Source organism: Marmota flaviventris, chromosome X (genome assembly GCF_047511675.1).
Source record: "Marmota flaviventris isolate mMarFla1 chromosome X, mMarFla1.hap1, whole genome shotgun sequence".
Classification (NCBI taxonomy): domain Eukaryota; kingdom Metazoa; phylum Chordata; class Mammalia; order Rodentia; family Sciuridae; genus Marmota; species Marmota flaviventris.
Genome location: NC_092518.1, coordinates 38,999,352 through 39,015,119, shown reverse-complemented (window position 1 = coordinate 39,015,119; position 15,768 = coordinate 38,999,352).

Sequence of the window (15,768 nt, the reverse complement as noted above, 5' to 3'; positions counted from 1 at the left end):
GCCTCACACGTACTAGGCAAGCGCTCTACCACTGATTCACAACTCCAGCCCATTGAAGCCTCCTTTTTTTTTAAAAAAAAAATTGTTCTTTTTAGTTATACACAATAGTAGAATGTATTTTGACATATCATACATACATGGAGTATAACTTCCCATTTTTCTGGTTGTACATGATATGGAATTACACAGGTTGTATTCATGTAAGAACATAGAAGAGTTATGTCTGATTAATTCTACTGTCTTTCCCATTCCTGTTCCCCCTCCCTTCCCTCCATTCTACCCTGTCCAATTGAGGACAGCCCCCAAACCCTCCCCACCTATTGTGAATCATCATCTGCCAATCAGAGAGAACATTCAGTCTTTGGTTTTGGGGGATTAGCTTATTTCACTTGGCATGGTAGTCTCCAGCTCCATCCATTTACCAGCAAATGCCATAATTTCATTCTCCTTTAAAGCTGAGTGATATTCCAGTGTGTATATATACCCCGTTTTCTTTATCCATTCATATGTTTAAGGGCATCTAGGTTGATTCCATAGCTTAGCTACTGTGAATTGAGCGGCTATAAATATTGATGTGGTTGTGTCACTGGAGATGTTGATTTCAAGTCCTTTGGGTATAAACCAAGGAGTGGGATAACTGGGTCAAATGGTGGTTCCATTCCATGTTTTCTGAGGAATCTCCATAGTGCTTTTGATAGTGGTTGCACCAATTTGCAGTCCCACCAGCAATGGATGAGTGAACATTTTCCCCTTCATCCTTGCCAACATTTATAGTTGCTTGTATTCTTGGTAATTGCCATTCTGTCTGGAGTGAAATGGAATCTCAGTGTGGTTTTAATTTGCATTTATCTAATTGCTAGAGATGTTGAACATTTTTTCATGTACTTGTTGATCAATCATATTTCTTCTTCTGTGAAGTCTCTGGTTAGTTCTTTTGCCCATTTATTGATTGGGTTATTCTTTTTGTGTTAAGTTTTTTGAGTTCTTTATATATCCTGGAGATTAATGCTGTATCTGAGGTGCAGGTGGGAAAGATTTTCTTTGAATCTGTAGGTTCTCTAGTCAAGTTCTTGATGGTTTCCTTTGCTGTGAAGAAGCTTTTTAGTTTGATTGAATCCCATTTATTGGTTCTTGATTTTACTTCTTTTGCTTTAGGTGTCTTGTTGAGGAACTTTGTTCCTAAGCCAACATGATGGAGATGGTCCTACCTTTTCTTCTAGTAGTTGCAGGATTTCTGGTCTAATGACTAGGTCCTTGGTCCACTTTGAGTTTTGTGCAGGGTGAGAGATTGGGGTTTAATTTCATTCTACTCCATATGGATTTCCAGTTTTCCCAGCACCATTTGTTGAAGAGGCTATTTTTTTTCTCCAATGCATGTTTTTGGTGCCTTTGTCTAGTATAAGATAACTGTATTCATGTGAGTTTGTCCCTGTATCTTGTATTTTGTTCCATTCATCTTCATGTCTGTATTGGTGCAAATACCATGCCTTTTTTGTTACTACAGTTTTTGTAGTATATTTAAAATCTGGTATTGTGATGCCTCCTATTGAAGCCTCTTTGTAATCTTCATCAGCACTTTCCTTATTTTTTAAATGGTGATCAATATTTTCTCAATTTTATATAAATTATTAGACACATGCTTCTCTAAGAAAGATCCCTAGAAGTCCTTCCTTCACCATAGATTGCTACTATAGATAGACCCTTCCTATCAAAACAAATTGTGAAGCTATCTCTTACTATAACATGGTTCCTTCCAGATTTCTTGCATCCCTTTCCCTAACCACAAGAAAGGCACTATATTCCACAGGCTGAATCCCTAGCCCATTATTTGGACTCTACTATCTACTCTATAGTCATCTCCCTTCCCAACATTTATACTACTCTTTAAAAATATTATTTCTTGTGCCACTGACCTCACCTGTCATGACAAGATACTATGATGGAGTGGATACCCATTAGGGACAGACACATGGTGGAGAAAACAGATGTAATGTTCAGTGTGAAAGCAAAGCATGAACTCAAGGGTGGGGAGTGAAAGAAATATATAATACTATATAAAGATGTAGTTGTCAATATGTGATTTTAATCCTTTACCTTCAAATGCCCAGGCTTAGGCCTTTATATGTTTTCAGTTTTGACCATTCACAAAATAGTGTCACTCATTGTGTTAATCAACTTTTCATCACTGTGGCAAATACCTGAGATAAATCAACTTAAAGGGAAAAAAGATTAATATTGTCTTACAGTTTCAGAAATTTTAATTCTTGGTCATTTGGTCCTGTTGCTGTCTGGTGGCACAGTACATCATGGAAGGAGTACATGGTGGAAAAGGGTATTCACCTCATGGTGACTGGGAAGAGAAAGATAGAAAGAGGCAGGAGTCCCCATATCCTCTTCAAGGGCATACCCACATGACCTAACTTCCTCCAGCTAGTCTCCCCCTCTTAAAGGTCCCAACACTTCCCTTCAGTACCATAGGCTGGGCTCCAAGTCTTTAACACATGGGCCTTTGGGGGATATTTCAGATCCAAACCATAACAAGCATAACCTTAAATCTGTTATCTACTCTTGGCTCTTCTTGTTTCAAAAGGGCCCAAGAGTTAAGGCTGAGGCGGGGGAATTGGAACTTCAAAGCATATTGGGGCAACTTAGCAAGACTTTATCCCAAAAATAAATAAGTAAGGACTGGGGATATAGTGTGATGGCCAAGCGCTTGCCTAGCATGTGTGAGGCTCTTGGTTTGATTCCCACACTATAAATAAATAAATGAAGAAAGGAAGGAAGGAAGGAAGAAAGAAAGAAAGAGATCAAGCTGGGAATGTAGCTCAGTGGTAGTTGCACCTGTGTTCAATCCCCAAACAAAAGGGCCTAGGATTCTTTAGAGTAATTCTTATTGTATTTCTACAACAAGTTTGTTTGGATGTCTGTGTTAAAATTAAAGTAACATCAATAAACCACCTTATTTATTGTTTTAAAAGATTTTTAAAAAAAAACATTTTATGAATTTCAAAAAATCTGATTATTTTATATTTTGATATCCATAATATACTTATTTTGAATATAACATAACTGCTGTCATGGAGCTAATGAGAACCATTATACATTTAGGAATTCCATTGTTCTTTTTCAGATTACATTGCCCAAATACAGAAAGACTTTCCTCTATATTTTTGCAAGTCTGACAAGACTATCTGTGACTTGAACATAGACTTGTTAAAAGGTCTTTCTTTTAAAAACAGAACAGGGATTCCATGCAGGATATATGAGAGGGAATAAAACTGGGACAGGGCGAAAATACTGAAAGGAAAACATTTATGTACATTGTTGAAAGACGTATTCCAGGATGGATGATAGGATGCAGAGGGCTAACTCCTTTGTTCAGGTCCCTTGAATAGGAAACAAGCCCATAGAAGCATTGATGTGTACAGCCAGCAGGTGGCAGCAGGGGGCCATGCCAGGGGAATTCACTGACTTGGAAAGGTCCCAGCTAGACCACAACCTGGGTCTTTGGGCCTAGGAGCCAGCATCTACAGGGAATTGGTAGAGGGTATGATATGTTCCCAACAGAAAAAGAAATGGTTACAAGGTCTTCCAGAAACCCAGTATTAGAGCCTCATGTCTCAAATGAAGGGCCCAGAGTCAGGGTTGGATGACAGAAGCAGGGATATATGGAAGACTAAGGGGAAGGGTGGCATAAGAGTGAAACCTTCCCCAAGGCAAGGAGAAAGGCATAGGTGAAAGAGTGGAGAAGAGAGTTAGCCTGTGACACATGGAGGATAGTGTTGAGTAGGAAGCAGGTCAGAAAGGGTGGGGGTGATTCTTGGTGTGTGAGCTGGTAGCAGCACTGATTTTTAAAAGCTCTGGAGATAAGTAGAAATAAGCCAAATGTCTATGAATGGATGAATGGATAAACAAAATGTGGTCTATCCATACAGTGGAATGTTATTCAGCCTTAAAAAGGAAGGAAATTCTGGCACATGCTACTACATGGATAAATCTTGAGAACATGCTAAGGGCAATAAACCAGGGACAAAAAAGACAAATAATGTATGATTCCACTTATATGAGATAACTTCATGAAGACAGTAGAGTGGTGGTTATTGGGGACTACAAGAAGATGGGAATGAAGAATTAGTGTTTAATGATGCAGAGTTTCACTTTTGCAAGATGAAAAAGTTCTGGAGTTCTCAAGATGGATGGCTGTGACAGTTATACAGCAATGTGAATATATGTAACATATCTGAACTGCATACTTAAAAACAGTTAGTTAACATGGTTAATTTTGTGTGAGGGGTACTTTGCTATAATTTTATGTATTTATTTATTTATTGGTACTAGGGATTGAGCCCAGGGATGCATAACCACTGAACCACATCCTCAGACCTTTTTATTTTTTATTTTGAGATAGGGTCTCACTAAGTTTCTGAGGTTGGCCTTGGATTTGTAACCTTCCTGTCTTAGAATCCTGAGTTAGTAGGATTACAGGTATATGCCACCATGTCTGGCTTTATTATAATTTTAAAAACTCTAAGATAAAGTTCTATCTCTTCTGTTCCTTAAGGAGTTGTAGACCGTTTCAGGCAGGGTAATGGGACAGGGTATGACATCAAGTTAATACAAAAATAATATTTCCTCACATTTTAGCAATTTACACAATTCTATTTTGGAAATACTTTATCTTGCTAAGTTCTCCTAATAACTAGTCTGGAGTAGAGTCCATATCTGTGTTAAGGGGCAGGTAAGGGAAGGAAATGGGGGTGGGGGTATGATCAATGTTGTTATTTTCATGTGCAAATATGCCACAATGAAACCCCTTGTTCTGTATAATTAAAATGTACTAATAAAAAATGTAAGTGGGTGGGCTACATGAAGGCTGAGTAGAAAAGTGGGGGATGAGTGGGATAAGGAATAGAGAAACAAATGCTAGAATTGAGGGATGGATACAGAAGAAATGGAAGTGAAAGAGGCAAAGCAATCAGTTGATGATCTCCTTGATCCCTGTTTTTCTTTGGAAGTGATAGGTGGTAACCATAGTCTTGTGTATTTAAATATTTTCTACTATTTGGGGGCTCCATTTTTCACAAGCTCTGTTTTATGAAGCATTAAAGAAATAATTCTACAACAATAGAAAATTATAGTGAAGTACACTCTACATAAAATTTGCCATATATATATATATATATATATATATATATATATATATATATATATATAGTTGTGTATGGACTCAGTACCTTTATTTGTTTTTATGTCGTGCTAGGATCAAATCCAGTGCCTCACACTTGCGAGGCAAATGCTCTACCACTGAGATACAACTCCAGCCCCAAATTTATCATCTTAACTGTTTTTTTAAAATATGTTTTTAGAAATTGATGGACCTTTATTTTATTCATTTATTTATATGCGGTGCTGAGAATTGAACCCAGGGCCTCACACATGCTAGGCAAGTATTTATTTCAATACGTTTGTTTTTATTTATTTTTATGTGGTGCTGAGGATCGAACCCAGTGCCTGGCACGTGCTAGGCGAGCGCTCTACCACTGTGCCACAACCCCAGCCCTGATCTTAACTATTTTTAAAAAATATTTTTAGTAAGGCTGGGGTTGAGGCTCAGCGGTAGAGCACTTGCCTAGCATGTGCACAATCTGGGTTCGATCCTCAGCACCACATAAAAATAAATAAAGGTATTGTGTCCAACTACAACTAAAAAATAAATAAATAAATATTTTTAGTTGTAGATGGACACAATACCTTTATTTTGTTTATTTTTTTAAAATGTGGTGCTGGGGCTCAAATCCAGTGCCTCATGCATGCTAGGCAACCGCTCTCCCACTGAGCCACAACCCCAGCCCTCATCTTAACTGTTTTATGTATACAGTTCTGTTGTGTTGCATATATTCACATTGTTGTGCAACCATCTCAACAATACATCTTCAGAACATTTTCATCTTTACAACTGAAACTCTATACTCTAATTTTAAACACATTCCCACCTCCCTGTAGCCTCTGGAAAGCACTATTCTATCTTCTGTCTTTATGAACTTGACTGCTATGCCTGTGTTCAAAATTTGGTCCTACCCCTTCCTAATTACATGATCCTGGGAAGGTTACTTATCTCTCTTGGCTTTAGTTTTCAATTTGATAATAATAGTACCTGCCACCTCTGAGCCTTCGGTTTATCTTTTCTCTTTTCATTTTCTGACCTCTATGACCTCGGCAGCATATGCTGTTAATTGACTTGAGTCAGTGGAATTCTTTCAATGTGTCTTGCCACAGCATTTCTGAGAAGACCCCCAATATCATTAACTAGGAAGATAAATTATTTGCAATATATATGCTTCATGTTTAGTAAACCTTGATGACTTCAATAGTTGTGTTAGTCAGCTTATCATCATTGTGACCAAAATGCTCCACAAGAACAACTTAGAGAAGGAAAAGTTTATTTTGGCTCATTGTTTCAGAGGTTAATCTATAGTTGGCTGAATACATTGCTCTGGGTCCAATGTGAGGCAGAAAGAACATCATGGTGGAAGGGCATGGTTGAGGGGTGCTACTGCATTCATGACAGTCAGGAAGCAGAGGTGGGAAAGAGGCCCAAAGGGGAAATGAACCCTTCCAGGGCATATCCTCTGTGACCCACCTCCTCCAGTCACACCACACCTCCCTACAGTTACCACCCAGCCAGCCCATTCAAACTAGGATGGACTGATGAGGTTATAACTCTCAAGTCCAATCATTTTACCTCTAAATATTCCTGCATTAACAGGAGCTTTGGGGGGACACCTCATATCCAAACAAGGGTTTAGGAGAAAATACTTAAATGGGATGTGGAGTTGGCTGTTCCACAAAGCTTTTAAGAGGTTAAGTGGAAACCTAAGGGATGTTTCTGGCAAGTGATCTCCAACTATATTCCTAAAGTATCTGGTTACAAAAACTAGGGTGACATTACGGGTAATAAGATACATTTAAAAAATTCCAGTCCTCAGAATTTTAGCTATATTGAGCACTAGAAAAATTTGGCTTTGAAATTTCCAGAGGCATTGCTTGCCATAAAGGGCACATTCTGATCTGTAGAGATATTGGTTTTCCATTCCTTCTATTTGGTGATTTCTTTTAATTGAAACCTAGAATGGAATTTCTCACCACTTCTGTTTGCTAACAGTATAAAATATCTTAGCCACTAAGAAAATAAAAGGACTTCCTTCATTTTGATTTCTCAAATGCTGATATGTGCTGCTTATTTGAGGGTATGTGGAAACATTATCTAAAGAAGATTATCTTAAACACAGAGAAAATTCTTAGCTTTAAAAGCTATTTGACTAAGATGACTTGATATATTTTATGACTAACATAACTGGGTCGACTTGTATATTATATTTGGTCAATGCAAAATAAACAAAAACCTAGTGCCAATCAGATTAAATTGCAAAACATTCACACAGCGTTTAGGATCAGAAACTAACCCCGTGTGGTTAATGACTGACTTTTCACCTTCTCTAATGTACCTTTACTCTTGGACTTCATGTGTCACATACTTGCCTCTGGAAACAAACAGACTCATTAAAATGATACTTTAAATCTGGAAATTCTTCTTTTTAAATTCTTCATAAGATAGAATTTTTGGAGTCATTTCGAGGTTCCTGCAGAGTCAAAAGATGCATAAGAGCATATTATATAAGTGTGCACAGGCGATCTTAGCATTTATCATAGTCAGCTTTGTATCATAGGCAACTAGCTGTGTGTTCTGGTTATGATTGCTCAGTAACAAATTACCCCCAAACTTAGTGGTTTACAATAACCATTTCATTGTGTCCACTAATTTTGTGGGTCAGTAATTCAGACAGGGCACAGTGGGAGTTGTCTCTGTTCCACAATGTCTGCAGCCTGAGCTGGGAAGACTTAATGGCTGGGGTGATTCAATGGCTAGGAGCTGAAATTATGTGAAGGGGTCACCATTCACATGTCTGGTTGTTGACTGGGGTCTTAGCTGGATGTTAATCAGAACTCTTCTATGTGACCTTTCGATGTGGCCTGGACTGCCTCATAGCATGGTGGCCTCAGAACATTCAGACTTTTTACATCATAAGTCAACATTTCAAAAGTTAAAAAATCTTCTCTACTAGCTATCTTGAAATGTATGAATGTTTGAAATAACAGACATGTCAATTATCCTACAATCATTACACATTATATACATGTATTGAAATATTACACTGTACTCATAGATATGTACAATTATTGTGTGTCAATCAAAAATTTTAAGAATCTAATATCCCAGGGAACAAAGCAGAGGCTGCATCACCTTTTCTGACCGAGCTTTGGAACTCACCCAACAAAACTTCTGCCTTTTATTATTGGTTATAAGCCAATCACAATCTTGTCCCAGTCCAAAGAAAGGGCATTCTCCTCCTCCTCCTTCTCCTCCTCCTCCTCTTCCTCCTCCTCTCCCTCCTTCTCCTCCTCCTCCTCCTCCTTCTTCTTCTTCGCTGGGGATTGAACCCAGGGCCTTATGCATGTGAAGCAAGCACTTTACCAATGAACGGAGCTTTATCCCCAGCTCATGCTATACTTCTTGATGGAAAGAGAATCAAAGAATTTGTAGATATGTTCTAAAATTGCTGCAATGTGTTAAGCTCTGTGTGTTTATCTCTGCAGGATTATGTGATGATTCTCAAGCAGTATATCAAACTGGACAAAAATGATGGGGGAAAAAAGATCCCCAATTTCAGAGATCAATGAAAGGAGCACAGTAGAATCATTGTAATAGACTGGGTTTTGGGCTTGTGTTTAAGAATGGCTTAGGTAGTTAGGCATAGTGGTAAACTGCAATTCCAGCAATTTAGGAGGCTGAGGCAGGAAGGTTGTAAGTTCAAAGCCAGCCTCAACAATTTAGCAAGGCCCTGAGTAAATTAGTGAGACCCCATTCAAAATAAAAATAAAAGGGCTAGGGATGTAGCTAAGTGGAAAAGTGCCCTGGGTTCGATACCCAGTGTCCACACACACCCCTCCAAAAACAAAACAAACAAACAAACAAACAAACAAACAAAAAACAGTGAGACTCAGTTAAACCTACAGGAATAGGAACTTCAGCCACTTAAAGAAACATAGGGTATCTAAATTGCTCTCTGTGGTGGACATTTTCATGTACTTCTCAAATCTCCCACTAAAGAAGAACTTGTCCCAGTTGCTAGAAGAACTGTGGGTAGGCAGCCTTCAGCTCTGAGTCCTTTTAGAGATCGCCTCAGTTGCAGAGCTTCCTTGCCCAAGATCATACTCCTCTTGGTACCTCAAAACCAATGAATGGTGGACGCAAGGGTGTGAGGCCTGGCCATTCTGGTCCATTTCAAGACAACTCTGAGGCATCATTTTATCTTCATTATTTCCTCCCTGGACCAAGTTGAGGCTGTGGGGCCTATTTTGCAGCTTGGCTTCTTTCTCTGCCCCATTCTTCCTTCCCTTCCTATCCGAAAGATACTCTTTAATAAGCATCCTGCATGATAAACTCAGTTTCAGAGTCTACTTCTTAGGGAACCCAACATGTGACATTATCTGGACTCTTGAGTTTTACCTCCATGTTATCTCCTATCAACTTTGTCCTGACTGGGCCCAAAGTCTTAGACACTCATACATTCCCTGCTTAATCATAGTATCTCTCTGTGTTAGACTAGGGCTTGACCAGATTTAATCTTCACTCAACTTTTATTTCATAGATTATTAATGGAATTTTATTCCACTATCTAACCCATAACTTAACTTTGGTATGTACTTTGGGTATTCAGCTTGGAACACAGTCTTTATCAACATCAATTATTTACTGAATATGGGGACAACAGTTTAGGATAAGTTGGCATGGGAGGAAAACAGTTCTAGTGTTTTAGGCCACTTTAGAATAACATAGCTATATGATTGTGGAAAATCTATAATTTGGTTAAAATGGCAAGAGAGAGCACACAGACAGTGACTGATCTAAAGAACAAAAGAAGTTAGCATACTCAGATACACAACTTGAAATCAGTAGTATTTTCTAATGACAGGGGAAGGTGTTTGATTCCATATCCCCAAAAGGACTATACCAGTGTAAAGATAGCTGGAAATGATGTCTGAGTGAAGTGAGGTCATATTCAAACTTCTGGAAGCTCAGCAATATGGAGACAGTATGATTCAGATCAGAATACTCAGGCATGAACACAGACCTTATTTCTTACCCTCATTCAATAGACTAACCTAGTATAGACCAATAGCTTGAAAATGTGAGATTGGAGTAAAAATCAGTGGGCCAGACATCTCTAGGTGGGTCTTAGACCAATTTTAGCTAATCTTGGGAGAGCAATGACAACATCAAGGTAATGTGCAATAAAAATAGGTCCCAAATGGATTGGGGGCAAAGGTGCTAAACAAATTCTCAATAAAATTCTGGCAAATTGAATATAAAAACATATCAAAAAGATAGTGCACCACAATCAAGTGGGGTTCATCCCAGGGATGCAAGGTTGCTTCAACATATGGAAATCAATAAATGTAATTCATCACATCAGTAGACTTAAAGATAAAAATCATATGATCATCTCAATAGATGCAGAAAAAGCATTCAACAAAATACAGCATCCCTTCATGTTCAAAACACTAGAAAAACTAGGGATAACAGGAATACATCTCAACATTGTAAAAGCTATCTATGCCAAGCCCCAGGCTAACATCATTCTAAATAGAGAAAAAATGAAAGCATTCCCTCTAAAAACTGGAACAAGACAGGGATGACCTCTTTTACCACTTCTATTTAACATAGTTCTTGAAACTCTACCCAGAGCAATTAGACATATTAAAGAAATTAAAGGGAGATGGATAGGAAAAGAAGAACTCAAATTAGCACTATTTGCCAATAATATGATTCTATACCTAGAAAACCCAAAAAATTCCACCAGAAAACTTCTAGAACTAATAAATGTATTCAGCAAAGTAGCAGGATATAAAATCAACTCTCATAAATCAAAGGCATTTCTGTACATCAGTGACAAATTCTCTGAAAGAGAAACTAGGGAAACTACCCCATTTACAATAGCCTAAAAATACTTGGGAATCAACTTAACAAAAGAGGTGAAAGACCTCTAGAATGAAAACTACAGAACACTAAAGAAAAAAAATTAAAGAAGACCTTAGAAAATGGAAAGATCTACCTTGTTCTTGGATAGGCAGAATTAATATTGTCAAAATGACCATACTACCAAAAACACCATACATATTTAATGCAATTCCAATCAAAATTCCAATGACATTCCTCATGGAAATAGAAAAAGCAGTCATGAAATTCATTTGGAAAAATAAGAGACCCAGAAAGCTAAAGCAATCCTTAGCAAGAAGAGTGAAGCAGGTGGTATCATTATACCAGACCTTAAACTATACTACAGAGCAATAGTAACAAAACAGCATGATATTGGCACCAAAATAGACTTGTAGACCAATGGTACAGCATAGAAGGCATAGAGACAAACCCACATAATTACAGTCATCTTATATTAGACAAAGGCACCAAAAACATATATTGGAGAAAAGATAGCCTCTTCAACAAATGGTGCTGGTAAAACTGGAAATCCATATGCAACAAAGTGAAATTAAGCCTCTATCTCTCACCATGCACAAAAGTCAACTCAAAGTAGATCAAGGACCTAGGAATTAAACCAGAGATCCCATGCCTAATAGAAGAAAAATTAGGCCCAAATCTCCATGTCGGATTAGGCCTTGACTTCATTAATAAGACTTCTATAGTGCAAGAATTAAAATCAAGAATCAATAAATGAGATGGATTCAACTAAAAACCTTCTTCTCAGCAAAAGAAACAATCAGTGAGGTGAAGAGAGCCTACAGAATGGGAGCAAATTTTTACCACACACACATCAGATAGAGCACTAATCTCTAGGATATATAAAGCACTCAAAAATCTTAACACCAAAAAAACAAATAACCCAAACAATAAATGGGCCAAGGAACAGACACTTCTCAGAAGATGATACACAATCAATCAATGAATATATGAAAAAATGTTCAACATCTCTAGCAATTAGAGAAATGCAAATCAAAACCACTCTAAGATTTCATCTCACTCCAGTCAGAATGGCAGCTATTAAGAATACAAACAACAATAAGTGTTGGTAAGGATGTGGAGGAAAAGGCACACTCATACATTGCTGGTGGGACTGCAAAATTGGTGCAGCCATTATGGAAAGGCAATATGGAGATTTCTTGGAAAATTTGGAATGGAACCTCCATTTTACCCAGCTATCTCATTCCTCAGTTTATATTCAAAGAACTTAAAAACAGCATACTACAGAGACGCAGCCACATCAATGTTTATAGCAGCAAAATTCACAATAGCTGAATTGTGGAACCAATATAGATGCCCTTCAGTAGATGAATGGATAAAGAAAATGTGGTATACATATACAATGGAATGTTACTCAGCAATAAAAGAGAATAAAATCATGGTATTTGCAGGTAAATGGATGGAGTTGGAGAATATTATGCTAAGTAAGCCAATCCCAAAAAACCAAATGCTGAATGTTTTTTCTGATATGGGGATGCTGATCCATAATGGGGATGGTGGGACATGGGAGGAATGGACGAACTTTAGATAGGGCAAAGGGGAGGATGGGAAGAGGAGGGGGCATGGGGGTAGGAAAGATGGTGGAATGAGATGGACATCTTACCTTAAGTATATGTATGAAGACACGAATGGTGTGACTCTACTTTGTGTACAAACAGACATGAAAAATTGTGCTCTATATGTGTAATATGAATTGAAAGGCATTCTGCTATCATATATAACAAATTAGAATAAATAAATTTTCAAAATAATGCTAAAGAGTTTGACACCATGGTTCTAGTAGACTGAGTGCACTGATATTCCCAATTATTCACTTCCCCCTGTATCTGCACCCTTTGACATATAACTTTGAGGCTTCTTTCAGTAAAGAGACAGTGCACTTTGATTCAGATTTAAGTCATGTTACTTTAGATTTTAGTCATTGTTACTTTCTTTGGCCAAAAGGATGTTAACAGATGCAATCCAGGCAGAAACTTTAGAAGCATATGCAGTATCCATTTCTGCTGTTCCTCCTCTGCCATAAGAACATGCCTAGCTAGCCTGCTGAAGGATGAGATACATGTGCACAGAGTCAAGTCACCCCAGTTGTAGCTAAGGCTATTTGTGATAAGTTGAAAACTAGCCAACCCCCAGAAGGTAGAAGACCAGAAGAATCCCACATCTGAGCTCAGTCTGATTTGTTGAGCCACACATCTGTGAGCTAAATGGATGCTTATTGCTTTAAGCCATACTGAGTTTTGGGGTAATTTGTTATGCCACAATATTGTGAAAATAGATAATTTATTAGGCAAGACTGAACACATACTGAGGATATGCATAAAAAGGAAGAATAAGTAAGTAAAAGCTGAGATAATTGTCGGAGTAATATCCATGGGGTGTGTGAGGTGGAGGGTGCTTCCTTAAAGTGGAGCAGATGGTTTGGCAGAGGCTGCCCTCTACCCACACTCCATCTCCATTGCTATTCTCTCCACTTTTGCTTTCCAATAGAGTTGTCCAGTATATACATTCTGTGTATGTTTTGTTAGATTTATATCTAAGTATTTCATTTTTGGAGCTTTTGTAAATGATTTGCAATTGTTTATTACTAGTATATTAAAAAGTAGAAATGATCTCTGTATGTTGGCCTTCAGTGACCTTGCCAAACTCACTAGTTTCAAGTTATTTTATGGATTCTTTAGGAATTTCTATGTAGATTATCATTATATTGTGTCCAAATAGGGAGAATTTTATTTCTCTCTTTCCAATCTGTTTCCTTTTTTGGTGCCTTTGTATTGGCTAACACTTCTAATGCTGTCCCTATTTGTAGGGACATGATGAATAATGTAGATATGTAGATAACTATGATCACATAGACTCATCCTGGGAATGAAAGTTGAGTTCAATATTCAAAATCAATCAATGAATTCCACCATATTAAAAGAAGCAAAACCTCATGGTCTTATTAATTGATGCAGAAGAATCATTTAGAAAAAATTAGCATCCATCCATGAAAAACAAAACTCTCAGAAAACAAGGAATTCAAAGGAACTTCTATGATATGACAAAGGGCATGCACAAATAAAGAAACAAAATCCTATAGCTAACATAACACTTAATGGTGAATGTCTGAAGGCTTTTCCCTAAAACATGGAATAGGCAAGAATGTCCACTCTCCCTAGTCTATGTAGAATCAATTGTTTTAAAACTTCAAGTGAAATGAAAAAAAAAAAAAAAACCTTACCATTGCCACCATAGGGTTGCTTGAGGACTAGAGTATATATAAGAAAACCTAGAACACAAAAGAAAAATACAACCAAGGATTTTCATTCTTTCTCTGAGTTAGAATATTCTTTGAGAATTCTCTTGGTCAGCACTAATGCCTACTTATGGGTTTTGGGCTGCATTGATAATTCAGCCTACAGGATGCCAGAACTGGGAGGGGGGCAAACACAACTGCATAAGAGACCCCAAGTAAGGCCAGCAGAAGAACTGCCCATCTGAGTTCCAGATGTTTCATAGAATTGTGAGAAACAATAAGTAATAATTATTATTAAATATTTTTGACTGTAGTAAAAAGCCCACAAACATGTAATTTAACATCTTAACCATTTTTAAATGTACAGTTCAGTAGTTTTAAATGTATTCACATTGGTGTACAGAAGATCTCCAGAATTTTTTTCATGTTGCAAAAATAAAACTCTGAGGCTAGGGGTATGGCTCAGTGGTAGAGCACCTTGCTTGCCATATGTGAGGCCCAAGGTTTAATCACCAGTACTGCAAAAAAATTTAAAAATAAATAAATAATAAATAAAAACAAAGAAACTCTATATTCATTAAACAAAAACTCCCATTTCCCTTCTTTCCAGCTCTGGCAACTACTCTTCTACTTTATGTGTTTATGACTTTGACTACTTTAAATACCTCATATAAATGGAATCATAGTGTAGTTGGCTTTATTGTGACTGGCTTAGTTCACTTAGTATAATCTACTCAAGTTTTATCTATGTTGAATAAATAATTACTTTAAGCTACTAAGTTTAGGGACGGCTCATTACACAGCAACTGATAACTGATATGTGCCCTTCGGGCAAGAAGGTTTGTTCCTCAGAAGGAATTAATGTTTTCATTTATCCATCAGTGGGGTTAAATTCTCTTAGAGGAGAATTAAGAAAATCAGCTTATTTTGCTGAGTTTGGAGTATAGTTTAAGAACACTGTTTTAACTAGTTCAAAAATTTGGTTTGACAGTATAGTCAAACTCTTGCAGCTTTGGCTCCCATTACTTGGTTCAAGTAAGCTGACCATATAAAATATAGAAATTAATATGAATATTTATTTTAGGCTTATAAAACTTTTCAGGTGATCATACACTTACTAATTCATAGGGCTAAGAGGAAACTTGATAGACTATTTATTTAGATGCAGTCTCTGAGCAGAGTTACACTAGACAAATAGATAGCAGACCTTTTAAAGAAGCTAGTAAAATTGTTTTAAAGTAGCTGTGACATAATGGTTAGGAGCATATATTTTGAAGCTAGACTATTTGGGTTTATGTCTCAGTTCTATGATGAACTATCTGTATAACCCTAGACAACTCATTTACTTTCTTTGTGACTTGCTGTTTTCATCTGCCAAATGGGGATAATAATAGCACCTTTATCAACATCTCATAAACTTGTAATGAAGACTTAA